Genomic DNA, 18,545 nt, shown 5'->3' on the forward strand with positions numbered 1-18,545 from the left:
CTCGTTTGTTCCGTTCCCGGAGCTTCTTCGCGTTAATGGATTATCCGTCCCGTAAAACGACGCGACGGTTTTTGCTGTCTGGGAAATCGTAAACGCGTCGCGTCTAAAACCGTACAGAAGAACCACTCCGGACACGCGTCGATTTTATTTATTAACCTAGCAACGTTCCTGAGACTTCGTAAGACCCTGGCTCTAATACTTTACGAGGTCGTAAGCACAAGCGGGGAAAACTGGGCCGAGGAATGCGGCCCGTCGATATTCGAACGACCAACCCATTCTTAACCCTTTCATTCCCACTGTGAACATATCGCTACGTATTTCGTACTACCATTTTTCGAGTTCATAAATATCAAAGGTGTACAATTTCCAAATCACTTGCTGTAAGACTGGCTTCGAAACCGTTTCGAGTAAAAATTCTATTCAAATTCAATTAACGAGAACGAGTAACATTTTCGATAAACATTTCGATAAAGCCTTCGTCTATTTACGAAAGAAGGTAAGTTTGAAAATGGCCCACAGTGCATATTCAAGAGATTATTACCCTGTCTTCTATTGGCTTCTATAGGGGTTGAAGTTATTCGTTCTTAAGTAAAAGCTGCTTAACATTTGACCTTAATAAACTCGCAAGCCATTCAGATTTTCATCTCGTACGTAAATGCAAATATTGTTTAATAATTCGGGAATGGAGGGATCGAGCGATGTTTCGTGCTTGCTTGCGATCTCTTCCCCTCGCGTGAAAGAAAGGAACGAGTTCGCAGTAGGAAATGATGTATTTAGACTTCGCGAGGGAGTTCCAGATATCGCCCTACCCGCGTATCGACCGCGTGTCAAAACGTTATTCGATGGGTTTCACGTTGAAACGACTGTACGAAACTGCAACGGACAGTGCAGGTATATTTGACTAGTTTGAAAAATATTTCGTCGACCAGCAGAGACGAGCAAAGGCTTTATTCAAACGACATCCGACGAAAAATGTAATTACGTGTATCCAACCGATATTCGACAGCTCCAGCCCTAATGGAAGCACGATGAAGCAATTCGATCTGGACAGACTCGTGTTCCTGAGAATTTTGAGCAAGTTCTCAGCAACGAAGAAGACTATAATGGGAGAGGCACGATCTGGATGACGTTTCTATCGCTAAGGGGGCTCGAGAGGCTCAAGCACAGCCGTTTAACACCTATTGCGGGACCTTAATGGATTAGATTGCGTCAGTGTTGCATGTTAACGGAGGTTACACGGTAGGCAGGGTCGAACGAGAGTACAAGCGTTTCGCTGTCGAGGACGATACTTTCTCCATCGCGGAGGCACGTCCGACGGGAAAATCACGGAAGCTCCGAACAACCTAAAAGTTGCTCTCGCGTACGCCCACGGTGAACCGCACGTGGACGCCGTTACGTCAGAAGCGAAGATTTATGTCGCAGACTGCAGAGTTTAGATTTAACTGCGACTTAACGCGCTCTAAACCGCAGTTTGCAGTCGGATCCGGTTGCTCGCGAGCCCCGAGCTTCGCGAAGGGACCAAGTTCGGCGACAAAGCAGGAAACGGGGCAGGACTCGACCCCCAGAATTTGCATTTAACCCCTCTGCGAGCAACCCCTTTTGTTCTTTGACGCACGCGAACCTGTTTCGTCGCGGGTATAATGAAATCGTAAACGAAAGCGTACAACCGGGAATATTCCTTTTACGCAATTTGTAAATGATCCCAAAGAACGGTCCCATAAAAGGAAATCACGCCGTTAATATTCGCGTAATAATATAAATCGTGTAAAACTGGCGTGTATCGAAAATGATACGGTGAGCATGTAGGGGTTAAACGGTAATGGAACGTTCCTCGCGAAGGAAAGCGATCGCGTGTTCGACCATCGTGTAAATTCAGTAATTCTATCGTGCGCTTTCATCGGCGTTGAAACTCGGGTCGTAATAATTACCACTTTACACGATCCGATTGAGAAAATAGAAAATATCCGACGAGGGTACGGATAATGGGTTGTAAAGCAGCCTCGTTCGCGGAACCCTTCCCACTCTCGCGCGGTACAGTTCTTTCGCAAAATTCGCTTTTAATAAATCGAGTGCCCGGCTTCGAGACGCAGCGCCAGATAATTACGAGCGTTTCCTTGGAAACCACCGGATTGCCCCCTTGACCGTGAGCTTTTTGCGTAGGAGCCTTCCCAAAGGGTCGATCGATCTATTGCGTCGCAACGACGGGGAACGTTCCGCTGTCTGGTGAAACTCCCACTTTGACAAACGGTCTCTCGAATTTTTTGCGATCTAAATACGTCTGATTGCTAAATTTACGCTTCAAAGTCCTTTTGCAAAAGATGGCAGAATAGAGATTTTAAACGAAGGGGGCTATGAATAAAAACTGTGTTCTCTCCATTTTTCCACCGATGGACAGAGTCTGAGAGCGACTGAGAGGGGGGAAAAGGGGTTTCTTTTTGGCAATAACCTTACGAATAATAGTCGTACGGAGCAGGGATTTGCCCGGCGTGGCCGTGGCGATTAGGGTCGGTTGGAAATTCGTCGGAGAACGGGGGCGATCGAGGGGGTCCGAGGCGTCCAATTCCTGACGGCCGTCCGGGACACCGAGAGAAAGACGAGAAGCGAACCGAAGCCGCTCGTTTTGATCTTGTTTAGGCAACGGCGGCATAAACAGCGGCGAGAGGGGCCGAATGGCCATCGGGGGCAGTGATTTATTCAGGGTTATTGTCCTGCGCGGGGTTTTTGTCCTGGTTGGGCCGGTGCAGCCGGGACGTATGCACCGGGAACCAGGGAGCGGCGCATCCGAAACGGCAAGAACGCACTTGGACCGGTGGACGCGCGGCATTACTCACCGGGACCCAAGCTTCTTCGCCTTTTTCTACGCCTCGAACGTGCCCCGGGTGCATTGACATCGCGGCATCGACGTAATTCTCGGTACCGCGCTTCCGTATCGGTCTTACGTTTTCATTATAGGCTTACGGACAACTTGTTACGCGAGTCCCGGGGATTTATAAAATACCACGCACCGTGCACCGGGTGTCTCGGGACCGTGGCGCCGTCAAACAGGCTCGCGCTCGATAGACGAGCACGATGCAAAACGATTTTCAAGAGCTGTTTTCTTCGTCCTGGCGCTTAAGGACGCATACAGACGCGTGCAACGTGCCGGCTAAAGCCTGGATCGACGCTGAAATATAGCTCCACGGATTCGTTTCGACAACTATCGAGAGCTTGCATCGACAGACGCTGTTCATGCGTAACGACTAGCTATATTCCTATATTCTAACCAACAACTACCTCTTGACATTGTTCGAAAACACTCTACATTTTCATCTCAACGGGCACTAGTCAATTTATGCAATAACATTATCTGATATTTAGTTATTATACAAGGGAATGCAGTAGTCGTCGATCCCTGATTTCTACGTCGGATCTCAGACAAGACGTAATAACGAAACGCGACTCACCCGGGACCGGCAACACGGCTAAAGGGTTAATTTGCGGCCAAAGTTACAAGGGCCATGGGAAATGTAATTATCGGAAAACGGAGACCGATCCGTCGCGTCGTATTTCGAAGGATTGCGTTCGGGAACGATTGGCTGGAACGACGATGTCCGACGAGTCGGTTGTCCGATCGAATGTCCATCGATGGCGACGTGCAGGACGAAAAGCAAAGAAGGGAAGCGGAAACAGCTCGTGATGCTTGTAGCAACGATGACTCCGGTCCCCGGAGACCTTCGCGATCTCTTCGGTAATTAACTTAAGCAACGATTAGAGCGGTCTCTTATCGTGCCCTGACCAACGATGCTCTCGGCGTTTAACGCGCCATCGTGCCAGCGAACAAAGAAATTGCCCGCCATTTAGGTACGCTTCCGCGACAGAAACAGAATCATCGTACGTCTTTGTCACGAGCGATTTTTAACGAGATACTTCTGCCCTTGCAACCGCGAACACTCCAAGATAAACTGTTCTAACCTTTCGCGTGTCTTCGAACAAATGAATTTAATACGAAGTTAATACTTGAAACTGAACGTGTACAAACTTCGTTCGCGCGTTGTCGCCGTTTACTCTTCCGGTATGCGACCGGTTATCGCCGATTTCCTCGTTTCACCTCGTGGAAATTCAATCCACCTGTGTTTTTTAATTAAAATTATTTACGTAACAATCCCCAAACACGTCATCTGCTGATCGCCAGTACTAATTAATCCTGATTTAATATCTTTTTGCTACGAAAATAACGAGTCGCGTAACCAGCGATCCAGTAAATCGGACTTTCCTCGGTGAACTAGTTGCATAATTATTATTTAAAAAAAAACATTTCAAGCAGGCTTCGTCCATAATCGGCTGAAACGGTTATCGCGAATGTCGTCCTTGTCCCAGCGCGTTCGACAAACGGTATATCGGATTAAGGTCGATCCTCTTCGCCTACTCTATTTCTCCCGATACTTTTCCCCGAAAGGGGGACATAATATTTTCGGCGGCCAGGCGTCGAATTTCCCACCCTACCGATCGAAAGCTATATCGTTCGCCATAGGAATGGTTTCATCGTTGCTCGGGGGCGGTCGAAACGACCTCATGGAAAAAGTCGAACGTAAAGCTCCGTCGGACTGCTCGTGTGCATCGCACGCATCATCGAGCACCCGTGAAGAGGGGTTTCGTGGTATATAGGGTGGAAGAAAAAACGCTGGGGTCTCACGGTGTCAAAGAGCTCGAGCATCGAGGGCGTAAAAATACAGAGAATCCGCGAGGAAAGCTTTGCGCTTCGCGAAGGGTCGTACAACTGCGCAAAATTCCAAATTCCACGCTGAAAACAATAATAATAACCTTCTATTTGCAGTAACATCCGGATATCGATGTTTAAATGGAGTGTTACCGCAGGGCGTCGAAGAACGTCGCAAATATCAGAGATTTCCAGCAACTTCCGAGATCGAAGTATAGTTTTGATAGCGCCGGGGGTGGAACATCCGCCGCAGAACCCTTGCCATTCGATCGGTGTGCCACAAATTTAAAAAGTTGGTACATCGGTTCCTACGTGCTCGCCGTAACTCGTGCTCGACTTTTGGCCCCGGAGGCGGGAAAAGTTTCGCGAGCAGAAGAGATCGAAGGGAAGGAAAGAAACTGTCGAGAAGCGTCCAAGGGGTCGAAGGATTGTTTTCGTCGCGAGAAAAGAAGGAAAAACGAGCGAAAGCGCGCTATTTCTCCGGTATTGATCCCCCTTTCTCCCTTCTCGTCGATACTCCCGTAGGATAGGGGGTGACCAACGCGCGTGCGGAAAGGGAAACGATGGAAACGAAAGGGGGAGAGAAGAAAGAGGGAGGACCAAGGTTGTTTATGCAGGCCCCCGCGCTACCGAACCGCTGGGGCGTCATAAATTATCCTCCGAAATCGTCCAACGACCCCACGGAGACGCCGTGCGTCCTGCCGCCGCGACGGGAGAGGAGAATGCAATTTGGCCAACTGCGTCCCCCCTTGCCAGACGGAAGGAACATCGTCGATCATCGGTGCAACGATTAGAAATCTGTGATTCGTTACGATAACGTGCACGCCTAGCGACCAGGAGGGAACAAACACGAAGATAAAAAAAACAACGCAAGCCAACGCATGGACTATACAATTCCACGTTACCCAGTTATACAGGGTGTTCGGCCACCCCTGGGAAAAATTTTAATGGGAGATTCTAGGGGTCAAAATAAGAGGAAAATCAAGAATATCAATTCCTTGATTGAGGCTTCGTTAAAAAGTTATTAAAATTTCAAATCATTCACGGAAAAATTATTTTCGGTTGTGGGGGTCAATTACAATCATTTTTAGTGAATATACATACCCCCGAAATCCTACGCACTTACGAGGAAGAAATTCTTTATCGAAAATACAATGTCTGACCATGAATGATGATACCTCTGAAATTCGGCGAAATTGAAAAGTTTCAAATCGTTCTAAAAAAATTATTTTTGGTTGCAGTGGTCAATTGCAAGCATTTTTGGTCAACAGACATACCCCCGAAATCCTACGCACTTTCGAGAAAAAAAATTCATTACCGGCGGAACTTTAAACGTTAATAACTTTTTAACGAAGCCTCGATCGACAAATTAGTATTCTTGATTTTCGTCTTAGTTTGGCCTCTAGAATCTCCCATTAAAATTTTTTTGATTTGTCTCTATGCTTTCCTAAACTTTGATAATTCGCGAAGAATAAAACTGTAACCGTTGAATAAATGAAATGAAACGGCTATTGAGATATCCAGGCTGCCTGGAATAAAGATGGGTTTCGTGGAACGGGGGAGTTTGGTCTTTGTTTATGGCGCGTGGAGCGACGTTGGCGCGGCAGCGGAATGGCTTCGAAAGCGAAAACGAGCGAAAACGAGCGAAAGCTCTCGAGAACCGAGGATTCCGGTCTCGTAATCAAAAAGTAATCGGACATAAAGCTCGCGGTGGATGTAATATAAGACGGGAACCTTGACTCTCGCTATCGAATCGAGATCGGAACGCCGGGACGACGAAAGGAAACTCTCGACGGATGGAGGCGCGACAGAGGCAATAAACCTCGGCCCGTCCCGAGTCGTTTACGAGTCAGAATATTATACGTCGCGGGCGAAAAAGGAAAAATAAGGATCCCGGGGACACGCGGCAGCGTCTCGGGACGATAAATGTACGTACGGCAAGAAGCAACAATGGCAATTATGCGTCGAATGGGACGCGACAAGATGCTTTCACTGGACGAACATCGCGAGGAAGAGATAGCATCTGCGCGGCTCGTTCGAGGATCGTCTATTGAATGCAATAGGCTTCCGCCGGGGTTCACCGCTATCGACTTTCGAGACTCTTTCGCGTACAAGCGGGGCTTCGAGGGATCGATTTAAGCCGCGTGTTTGTCCGAGTGATACCAAAAGCCAATCGATCGAGACGACAATATTAGCTTATCCGCGCCCTGCTCCGCGACACCGTCCCTCTCTGTCGGCGAAAGTTCATTAACTTCGACGTCGATTCCCAGCTTCGGTGTCGAATTAAAGCGACCGATCGACTAGCAGTCTTCGACCAAACCGTTAGGTACATCGCTGGACATCCAACGAAAAAACTAACTCGACTGCCTTCCGAACGAACATACTGGACTTGCAACTCGATCTGTTTACTTCTGTTGAAGTTCAGCTCGATTATCTCCCCGAGTTCCTTCGGTTAGGAACTTTGTACTAGAACAGACAACGTTTTTCAGGAATAAATGCACCGCTAAAGAGCGTTCTGATCGAAAGTTTGAAGCGATCGCGCCAAAGGGATGAACTATGGAGCAAAAGCGACGCGACGAGAAGTCGCGTGAAAAGTTGGCGCCTCGTCGATCGGTCGAAACAATCGGAGCAAACCGGCCCAAAAGGTCGAGAGTTAAAGGATCGCGCGCCCCATCAGACGCATTATGCGATCCTCGTTTCCAGCGTAGTCTCTGTGAATTAACTCTCGAGGAACTGCGAGCACAAAGGGCCAGGTGCCAAGGGAGGGTGGACGAGTGGATGTAAAGTTCAGAGAAACGCGACAGAAGTTCCGACGAGCGAAGGAAGCGAAAGATGGTGGCACGCGGAGGGTGGAAAATCCTGGGTGGAACGACGTCAGTGGCGGCGCCTATATTGATTTTGGGCCGAGGACGGATGGTCGGGGAGAGAAGGGAGCTGGAGGACCGCGTCGATGGGAGCCACGGCGCTGCGACGCGCCGAGCCGAGACGGACGGATCGCTCGCTCCAAAACTCCTCTTCGGGATTCTCCACAGGATTGGCCAAATTTTAATCGAGAATAGGGAACGAAGCTCTTTGATCCATCAGGGAACCAGCTTCCGCTGGCGTTTCAATAATAGATTAAAATCGTACGCGATTTTCGAACGTTAGTTCACGGATGATTCAGAGTTGTAGCTCGCGATTAAAATTTGCTCAACTCCAAGGGCACTGATAAGTCTTTGCACGGACGAGATTAAGCGTATCCGTGCTCTTGAGATACCTTACTCGAGTCTACAGCTAATTTGGCCGCGCCTAGAACATGCGTCGTCAATTTGGACGGCGCGCTTGCTGGTAGAAATATTGGACAGCGATAGGGTTTAATTTTTGTCGTGCTAAATTCCGCTAGATTAACCCTAGAAAGGTCGCTGGCAAGTCCAATTATTCAGCGATGTCCACTGCACCGAATAATTCTGTTCTCCGTAAGTTTGGTAAATTATTCGTGTAATATTGTATGACGTTCATTCGATACTCTTCCAAATATTCGTTAAATTTATTGGTAATAGAGTGAGTAAAACGCTCGGCGAAAAATATGTGATGCGACAGTTGGGTGTTAAAATATTTTCGGTAAATCGTATTTATCGTGTTCATAAATATTATCGTTTTATTAGTACCCTGATATTCCGATAAAAATACCGACTGATGTCATTCGTGACACGGTAAAATATGAGCGTCATTCGTATTCGGGTGACGCGGCCTCCTGTGGATTTTACGTGTCACGCGCATCCTGGTGACACGGCAGTCATCGTATTAAGAAACAAAAAAAGGAATAACTGGAAAATGTAATATTCTTGCAAATAAATGTGCCAATTTATGAAGAGTCGAAGCAAGCGAACGTCAGAAAATATACTAAACACGAAATTATTACAGGTTTTTACGAGCATTTCGTCCCCTTCGAATCTTGAACGAATTTTTAACGAATTCAAGCAGTAGGAAAATTTTTTTACTCGTAAATTACAAGCTCGGAAACCGTTCTTTTCTTTTAGGGGGGACGTCTTTGAAATCGTTTGGAAAATATATGTATATTGTAACATATATTCATCTTCGTATTGTAGACAAGTTTGGTGCAACAAAGACGTACTATTATTATTGTGCCGTGCACCAAAGGACTTCCCGCAATGAACATTACTTTCGTAACGTATTCCCATCTAGGAACGTTTGCGTCGAGTCGAATGCTTGCATTCTCCATCGTCTCCTGGCAAAACACGCAGCCACGATTCTCGCAACGGGAACGTGGCTGCGTCGCAGGAACGAAGTCGATTAATTTTAAAGACGACGGGGGTTCGTCGAGCCTCGGCTCGACGCCATTCACGATGATCCTTTGTCGCGCGTCGCGTTATTGTTTACGAGCAATTTCGCAGGACGACGAGTAAAAGATGTATGCAAACGAACGGAGAGAAACACCCCTCGAAGAAGGGCGGCACGTTGCACCGTGCCGAACGCGGCCCGTCCAACAACTCTTTTTATCCCCCCTCCCTGTGAAAGCCAATAGCAAACATCGAGAGGAGCCTCGAAAAACGATTCGAAAAATGCAAACAGAATCGAGCTGCACTTTATCCGAAGACATTGGACTTCAATTAATTAAGAAACTCTTGAACTAGCACCTCGACAGTGACCTAAACTAAGGGGATCCCATTTTGTGGATGTAAAGCTTGCCCCTCGAATTGTACATACCCCGATTGCTCGTGCATTGCAATCTCGTCCGAAACGGGCGGTACAGGTTGGAGAAATCGGAGGAACAGAAGTAACTGCGCCGCTATCGCGTTGGCCTACACGCGTTATCAATGGGCATAATTGTCGGAGATAACGCAGCTAGCTCGAAGCATCCTTGGGGCACGGCGCGATAAATCATCCTAACGTACACGTAGCGGCGTGTCGTTCGTTCGTACAAATACCGGCACCGTGTCGTCGCTTTATCTTGCCGTGCATCTGGATTATGACATACAACGCACGCCTCTTTACCGCTTATCGGCGGAGTTGCAGACTCTTAACGATAGCGATAAGAGGAGTCGGAGGTAATAACAAAAATTCACTTAATTTATTTACTCGTTGTAAAAGTTAACGCCGTTCCACGGTGCTGAACTTCCACCCTCGACCGGCGAAAACTGCGTCTTTTTGGGGCAAACTTTTGCCCGACTCCCCGGTCGACGTTTACGATCGAAATAAAGTCGGATTAGTCGGATCTTTGAGGGCTCTGGCAGAAGTTTTATCGGAGACATTAATCGAACGAGTAAATTAATAAAACGAAAATTAAATATAGGACTCTTAAAGAAGTTTCTACCGAGCCTCCCCGAGAAAACTAAAGTCGATTAGTCGATTGCGCAGCCATGACGATTGGGAAAAGTTGAGGAACGAGTCGAGTAAAACGCCAAAGCCGTAAATAGTATCGACGTAGAATAGGATATCATTATTTATCGAGTATGGAAACAAGATTTCACACGTACGCGTCCGTTAAGTCCACACACCGCAAATCTTTGGCGAAAATAATTACTTTAAACTATAGATTCTACGTGCAGGTTGATTAATAGTGGCCATCGTGCCTTGGAAACTCGTTAAGAAAATTGATGCAGATTCTTGCCCGCATTGTCTAATCGCAGCCATTCGTATTACTTATTATATTCATTTGCGCTATGTATTTTCAATAATAATAATAATTTTATACCCTGTGACGTTCGTGTCCGTGTTCGTGTTCGTTACATCATGCCATCGTTCGTCCAAATGCAGAAAGTCAAGGCTGCGGGTCAAGCGCATCGAGACAGGATGATATTGATTTGAAAATGTTCGAATCATCCACGAAGAGGAGGCATGCGCTATCGACGAACCACTCCGTGGATGTCGTTTATGAATAGGAAAAATAATAACGGACCAAGGTGGGTGCCCTGTGGTTCTTCAAATAAAATAACACATAACCGGTTTTGAGTAGTAGTTAATTACCTGTGAACGACCTGGTACGTAGCTACCTATCCACCGCAGTATGTCATCGCGAATAACTAAAGGAGGCAATTCGGAGAGCAGAATATCGTGGTCAACCGTATCGAAACCTCTGCTAAAGTCCGTATAAATTACGTCGACCGGGCTATTATTACTCATACTGGTAGATACGGTCATGGAAAATAACGCCAGATTAATCTCGATCTGTCTTACGATACTGAAAATGAGAGTTTCCTCGCTACTGAAAGGCGATTAAGTCGGTAGCTGGACCGTTGAAGAAAACTAAGAAAAGTGAAATGTTTTTACTTTCGTTTCTGCAACGTTTCTGCATTCGACCGGATAAAGTAAAAGGAATCGATAACTTTCCATGAAAGTTTGAGCATCATTTTGGATCGACGTTCCAACAACGTCGAAAGCGCGAATATAAAGAAAACGTACGATTTTTGTAACCGAGTCAAGTGGAAACAGGATTAAAGAAACCGAAGAGGCTGTTGCTAAACTTACAGCTAAACATGACAGGCAATCATTCTTCGCTCGCGATAACGAGATTTCAACCGACGCATTTATGGTATCGGCGCCAAGAATACTTGGAAACAGTGGCTGGTAACTCGTAAAGTGAAAAAAAATCGACACCAGCGATCGACAACGAGTTATTCGCTGTATCGTCCAATTCCAAACGGCGGCTGGTCGCGAATTATTATGTTATGCTCTTTCGAGAGGAAAGCAGGATAATTTGAACGTCGAGGATCGTGGATTGCAGACGCGTGCACCAAGTGGGGAAATTGTTGCTTCGCCTGAAAGCTTCCGGAAAAGCTTACGAGCACGAGGCGCGGAAATGGAAACGATCGCGCGCGGCAGATACCGGGCAACGAGACGAGACGTTTATCTAAATTGCGTCCCATTGTTCTATTTGCGACGAGCACGCGACAATTGCGAGTTCAGGGGAGAAGCGGGTGGGGGTGGTATCCTTGAACGAAGAAAAAGTAATTCCGACGATTGCATGAACCGTCCTTAAAGGAGCCTCGCTTTTTTGCGCTTCCGAACGCGACGATTAGCCAGCGTGAAATCTCGTATGAATTTTCGATCTCGCGACTCATCGTCGCCAATTTTCTAGGATGCTGTCAGCCGGTTGCATCACGTCGGATTACCACCAGAAATCTCGCTTTCCTATTAGCCTTCTAAACCTAGATTCTAAGTTGCGCAAATCTAGCTGGACAGTAAGAGATATTAGGCTTTAGAAACATTAAAGGATTACATATTTTACAATAATAATACTGCAGCATCTAAAGTCGATTTAAGTAAACATCTAAATGAAATTGATCGATTCGATGAAAAGAAGATTTATAATGGAATTACCGCAACCGTTGCACAAAAAGAGTTTACGAACGAGTGTGTAGGTTTGTAACGTGTCTATTCGCATTTCGAAGGAGTCTTGCACCAAACCGCGTGGCTGATTTGCCACACTCAATCTCCCAAGGAAATAAACTACGACTATCGATGAAACGTCGACAGATCTAGCGTACGTTCGCTCGCCTGCTTCGAGATTTAATTATCGGAATCACGAATGTTCTAAATAAAACCAGTGCCAGCCGACGTGTTAAATGGTTTGAGCAAGTTTGCTCGAAAGTAAATCGCAAGGCAAGGGGTTAACGCACCCGTCGGTATGGCGGGTTTCAATGGAAATAGGTGTGCAAAGAATGTCCGTAAATCCGGCGTTAAAATATTTTGATTCGGTCCGGTTTGACGTTGTTCGGCCTATTCGAAGACGTTGGCTGAGAATTTCGAGTCGCGAACACGAACACGAACACGTCTAGCGCGTGCGAAACGCTTAGAAAGGCTGGCTCGTTAAGCTCAACTCGCGAGACGGCAACGGAAGCCAATTGAATCGGCGAGCTTACGTGCTCGCGACGGTAATATATTTCGCTACCTTCGCGACGCGGTCCTCGTTTATTAACCGCGATAAACGCGTCAAGACAGGAATCAGCAACGACATCGCTACGCTTGTCTCGCGGGATTAAACAATTTCTGCCGTGTCATCGCGCGTGTCGCGATCCAAAGATCCGCGAGCTCACGCTCGGTCCATCAACTAGCCGGGAAAACGTTGGAAAAATCGCGAAACTAACGTTCGCTGGGACTCGATAATAGAAACGCAGCACCGCCTCTTAGGTTGCATCAATCCCCATTAGCCATCGCGACGGAATCCTCTGCCCCTCGAATGGCATTTGCAACCATCGAGGATCGACGGTGAGAAAAATATGCGTACCGTAACACCTTTGTACGAACGGGTATCTTACAAACAAATTATCGCGGTTAACCCTTTCGTGCGAGGAACCTCAACGAGTCGACTGGTTCCTGCGAGGGAGGGAAACGAATCGTATCCGGTCTGATCGATCGATCCGTTGACTGTTATTTGCATCGGAGATTTCAGCGAAACAGATAGAGAATAATGAGGTTGAAATCTATATGCTCGCGTATTTGTCCGTATCTCTGGTTGCATGTAATAAAGACGTTTAATCGTTATAATAAGAAATGATTGATAGCTAGCGAGGCACTCTTACAGGACGATCCACTAGGAACCCGAGCTATCATTCATCGCGACTCGGAGATAACGTGACTCCGTGCCGACAGAACCAGGAAGCGGTGGGGACACAAGTTGCTAGCGAGGGCATGTCTGTTGCAACCTGCTAGGGTTAAAACCGTGCTACGTTGGCGATTTTTCGACGGCTCGTGCTCGTCGTGAACGATGGCGGTAAAAGATCGGCGCGCGATGGAACGCGAGGTCCGTTGCCCTGGGTGCAGGCAGCTCGTTTCGTCATCTTCGGCTCGCGGAGTTGCCCGTCTACTCGGTGAACGCGACCTCCGTCGTGGAAACATAAACAGTCCAGGGTAGACCTTTCTTATCTGGTCCGATGAAGGCGAAAACACGCGTAGCTTGGGCTTTGCACCTGTGTATTTCATCGAGATACTAACGAGATCGCGCCGCGGAAACCCTCTCGATGCCCGTACACGTCCCTTTCCCCCGTGAAATACGACCGCTCGTGCCGGAATTCAACCGCGTGGATCTCGCTGAAATTCTAAATAGACACGACACGACAGCGCGCGCGCATGACTCGAATTTACCGAGACCAGAGTCGACGAACTTCCGCGGAGCGTTTCACGAACCGAGCTCCATACACCGTAGGTGTAAAACGAATCCCGAGATGCGGAGACTCGACCAACGCGATTCGCGTTTCGTCGACGCGATAAATCCGACGCGTTTAACGCGCCGTGTTCTTTTTTACCCCCGTTACCCTCCGCTGCCCAGAAACCACGTACCCCCCTAATTGTTTCGAACACCGTTGCACGCTCTGCGCTGCAACTTGTTGCAAGCGCGTAGAAATCGAAAGTGTGGCAACACTAACGCCTACTGTGGTCAATTTTACTTTTTTACTATTTCGAACGCTTTCGCAGGTAAACTCTCGGACCCTTTGTGGGTGGAACAAAGCGATCTTTGGCTACACTTTGTATCAAGGAAGGTGTCGATACTAGAGTTAAAGACTAAAACGAAACGGTATTAGATAATTCTCTGAGTTGCCCTGTATTTCGAGCAGCTGGATCGTCAAGAGCAAACATAGTTGACACTGAAATAGCCAGTAGCTGGATGTCTCGAGTTGCAAAAAGGATCGATAGTGCAGTTAGAATGCTATTACTCCGGGTACAATAAGTGTTGGTTTCGATGTCTAGTAAAACCATAAAGTTTGCATATGTAATTCGAGGATATCTATGATTGCCATGCAATCGTGTAACGCTTGGTGTACAAATAGGACATCACTCTCCGTTTCTCAAGAGTCGTTAAGTATAAACGTGACGGCATGAATTCGTAATTATGCCGTATCGTTGAAATAAGACGACTCTCATGGAAAGCAATAAGACGAAGGAATTTGCGTTGCACCGACACAATGGGAGAGCCAAGCTTCCTGAAATAAAGAAACCAGACTAATGAACGAAGCAACAGAGCATTCTTAACGCGTTATTGAAACGGTGTACCAGTTTATTAATAAAATCAAGGGCTTCAAAACCTTCGTTTTGCGGTATTGTGATAATGTTTAGCAAACACTGTCAACTACTGGCAATGAAACGTCATTTAAGGTATAGTTGCGCAGTTATAGAAGCGTCAACAGACGATGACCAATGAAATAATAATAGAAAAATAATTGAAATTACAAGATAACTTTATTTCCTTGCACGATGCTTGTTGTTGTTTTCAACGCATGAAACGTAAATTAAAAAAGTTGCTGCGAGTTAAATTTCGAAACATTCCCCGTGTATACAAGTTTTCGATAAAATGATTGCCGAAATATCGACTTGACCCATTTAGCCAATAATATCCTACGAGTGTGAGTTGCGGCGAAGCTTTATTTATTTCTGCGCCAAAAAATACACGCAGAAACGTACAGTTCGATGGTGGCCAAAATGAAATCCAAGTCTTTGTTATAATATTTAAACTAGAAGGATATAGAAAATATCGCTCGAACGGAGGATGAGGCTCTCGCGAGCACTGGTTTGGCCACCACTGGCCTATAGATATTATTTATTAAGTTCTTGATGCGAATCTGCAGGAAGCTCGAGTTCGAAAAATGTAGAAAGCGTCGTTTTTCAGAAGGGCGGAGGAAAAAGACGAACGTGTCTCCCGGTTGGAGCGCACACCGATCAGCCTTCGACTCGTTACGTAAGCAAGGTAAACACTTACGTGCGCGAAAACCTGTTGTCCGACACGTCCGGGGAAAACGTTACACACGTGCCAACTTACGGCGAAAAATGCGAACGCGCGCCACCACGATAAAAACAAGAAACGACACCGGAGTTTTCTTATCCCGTAAAACTAAAAAATCTTTCGAACAAATCAAAATTTACGTTGGAATATTTCCACCGGTATGGTCGAACAAAGGGGAATTTACTTTTCACGAACGTACTAACGCTACCTGCATATTTGCGTCACCGTATACTTCGCGAAAAGTACGCTTCGACCGAGCTAAACACTCGCGCGATCCGTCACGACCGCAGCAAAAAGTATTTGTTTACGAACGTCGTACCCTTGGCCGAAAAACAGTGTTCGCGGAATCGCCGTCATCGACACGGACCGAGAAAACAATTTCGACCCAGGCTATTGCCCGAGACGAATTTCGAAGGCAAACTTCTTCGAACACGTAGAATTTCATAGTTATTTGATGCAATACTTCGAACAGATCCATGTATTTAATATTATTTCGAACGTCGTTTTATTCCACGGTTATTAATACGTGTTATTCCGTTACAAACGATCATTTCGAAACTAACAATTGTGCACACGAAACTATGAAGCAATAAATTGATCGATTAACAGTTAAACGCATACCTATATTTCAAACGCGTTATGGTATCATTCTTAAACGATAGTTCCCTCGACGGAAATATCTGCTAATAATTAATTTTACTTTCGTTTGTCCCTAAATTATGCTTTCAAGAGATAATTAACCATTTAAATTTATTTCGGTAATGCTACTATCGCGCCACTTAACTACGGTCGACCATCTTTGACAATTGAAAGTGAATCGCGTCGTATTAATCGCGACTGCTACAACACCGGTTGTTAATTACGTGATTCTCATTTGCTTTGTAATATTCTTGCATTGCTACCTCTTTTATTTCGACAACGAGAATGAACTAAACACGATACGAACAAGAAAGGAAAGTCGTTTTAACCTACAAATTTATACTCGCGAACATTCGGTATATCGATACACGCTACCACTTAGCTACGCCAACTTCGCACCGTGTAAAGCGAGGCATTTACGATACACCGGTAAAAAAAAAGTCACGCCAAGTATGTCGATAAAAAAATTATGTCCCGAAGCAAAACAGACATACCTAACGAAGCCTGTCGTCTAAGCGACGAACGCTTCAAAACACTATGAAACTTCTACGTTATCGACTCTAGTCGATGCATTATTTGGAAAAGAAACACAGCTCGCGAATCCGATGCCATCGACGCTTCCTTGTTTACGGGATTTACGATTACACGGTGCGAGTTACACGCAATAGAGGTTAGAAAGTACTCACCACCGACGGCGAAAATGACGTTTGATGTAAATTCGTCCCGGGATCGTAGAAACGTGCAGCTTTAACCTTCTTTTGCCTCGCTCCAGCTCCAAGTGTCTCCTCACGATCGATCAAGTTCGATGACACTGTGATTACGTCGGTTGGTTATGGTCACACTTGCACTCCCGTGGAAGAAAACACTTATCGGCACGAGCTACAACGATCGACACCCTTCTCGTTTTCGCGCCGAGGCGCGTGTTTGACGTGTGCTGTACCACGAACGAGCAACGACGATAACCACGTCTTAACGGCCTGAACTCGCGCTCGCGACTACCCGGACTCTCGAAAGTCGCGATCGCAGCGCCTCCCGTGGAAGCCGACCGAAACGCACGGACACGAAATTTCGCTACGTTCGGGCTGTGCATCGTCCCCCACGGTGAACAAATTGAACGTTCTGCGACCAAATTTGTGCGATTTTGATCGTTTCACCGAACAAGATGACCAACGAATAAAACTGGACCCTTATGGAACGAGAACCGGTGAGTTCCGTTATGTAACGTTGAAATCACAGTTGGATTTTCTTGCATCGAATGTCGGCCGACTACCGATGCAGACAGATTTCACGACCACGCCGCTCAACATTGTTGTCCAGGGAAATACTTGGAAAATCGAATAGTGCGTAAGTAGATTTGTTTGTATCGATATATTTATAATAAATGGCCTTCCACCAAATATACAGGTTGTCTATGAGTACTTATTTCAATGTTCGATCAAGCTTTGAGGTCTCGCGACAACGACGTGGTGGCGGTCCATGGTAAATTACAGGTTAGGAACCGCGAAAATTGTTCGTTCGAATAAAATTCTGCGTATTTCTGGCACGTATCACACGTTTTGCGATAACTGTTAGCCACTTATCGTTAACGAGCGTTGCACTTTGTTATTTTCTCGAGGTTATGTCGTAGGTCGGTGAAAAGTACTAACCACGCGGACAGTTACTCAAGGTTGTGCTTAGGTGATCGCTTCTTATAGAATAAAGGTTTGGCTATCGTTTCTAAGGTATTAATGATATTTCTCTCGAGAAACGGTGGTGCAACCTCTTTAAACTTTATCTTTTTTACCGTATAATATCGTCTCGACCTTCGTTACGCCCACGATTGTAATCGATGATTGAAATCAACTAAAATTCGGGTAAAGTCATCGATATTATTTCGAAACAGAGTTATTTGCAAGTAACCTCGACTTCCATCGTAGCGATAGCTAGCCAAACGACGATATTCTCGATATATCTCGGATAGTAAACCTCTCGGGGACCGTTAGCGAAAAATTTAGAAGTTGTATCGAGGTGGGGCGCCATTACGTTTGGCGGACCCCGTGGTCACGTGACGCAGAAACGTATCGTCGGTAAAATTAGGTCCCGATAATCGCGACGGAGCCACGCGCCTCGAAAGACGAAATGTCAACGACCGTGCGACAACGGGCCGGTTCAATTTCATCCCGGCGTTGTCTCCTTAACTGTACACGAACTCGACGAAGAACTCGACGACGAAGACTACATCGATGGTACTCGACAAAATGGGGGGTAGGGGAAGTAGCAAGAAACGAACGAACGCTCGTATAATCCGCGTTCCCGACGATCTGCTGCACCGGTACCATTACCATTACCATTCCAGGTCTTCTTCCCGTTCTTTCTTCGTGCACCCGGTAAACAGTATTTCCAAGTCGACCGAGTAAATCAACAATCGTTCGCGTCTTCCGATTACCGGCGCGACTTTTTACCCGCTGACTTACTTAGTTTTTTCGCCACCTTCTCCTTCTCGCGATCTTCGTC

The 18,545-nt window shown here is 46.4% G+C and overlaps 1 protein-coding gene across 5 annotated transcripts in view; it reads right to left on the minus strand.

The window, feature by feature from the left end:
* Positions 1-17,034, minus strand: part of Prosap (SH3 and multiple ankyrin repeat domains prosap) — a 166,020-nt gene extending 148,986 nt beyond the window's left edge. For all 5 annotated transcript variants that reach the window (XM_076763333.1, XM_076763334.1, XM_076763329.1 and 2 more), the window contains exon 1: positions 16,739-17,034. The gene's annotated coding sequence lies outside the window, so the exon portion shown is untranslated. The remainder of the gene's footprint in view (positions 1-16,738) is intronic.
* Positions 17,035-18,545: the final 1,511 nt, after the last annotated feature.

The sequence above is a fragment of the Colletes latitarsis genome, chromosome 4, assembly GCF_051014445.1.
Source record: "Colletes latitarsis isolate SP2378_abdomen chromosome 4, iyColLati1, whole genome shotgun sequence".
NCBI classification, from domain to species: Eukaryota; Metazoa; Arthropoda; class Insecta; order Hymenoptera; family Colletidae; genus Colletes; species Colletes latitarsis.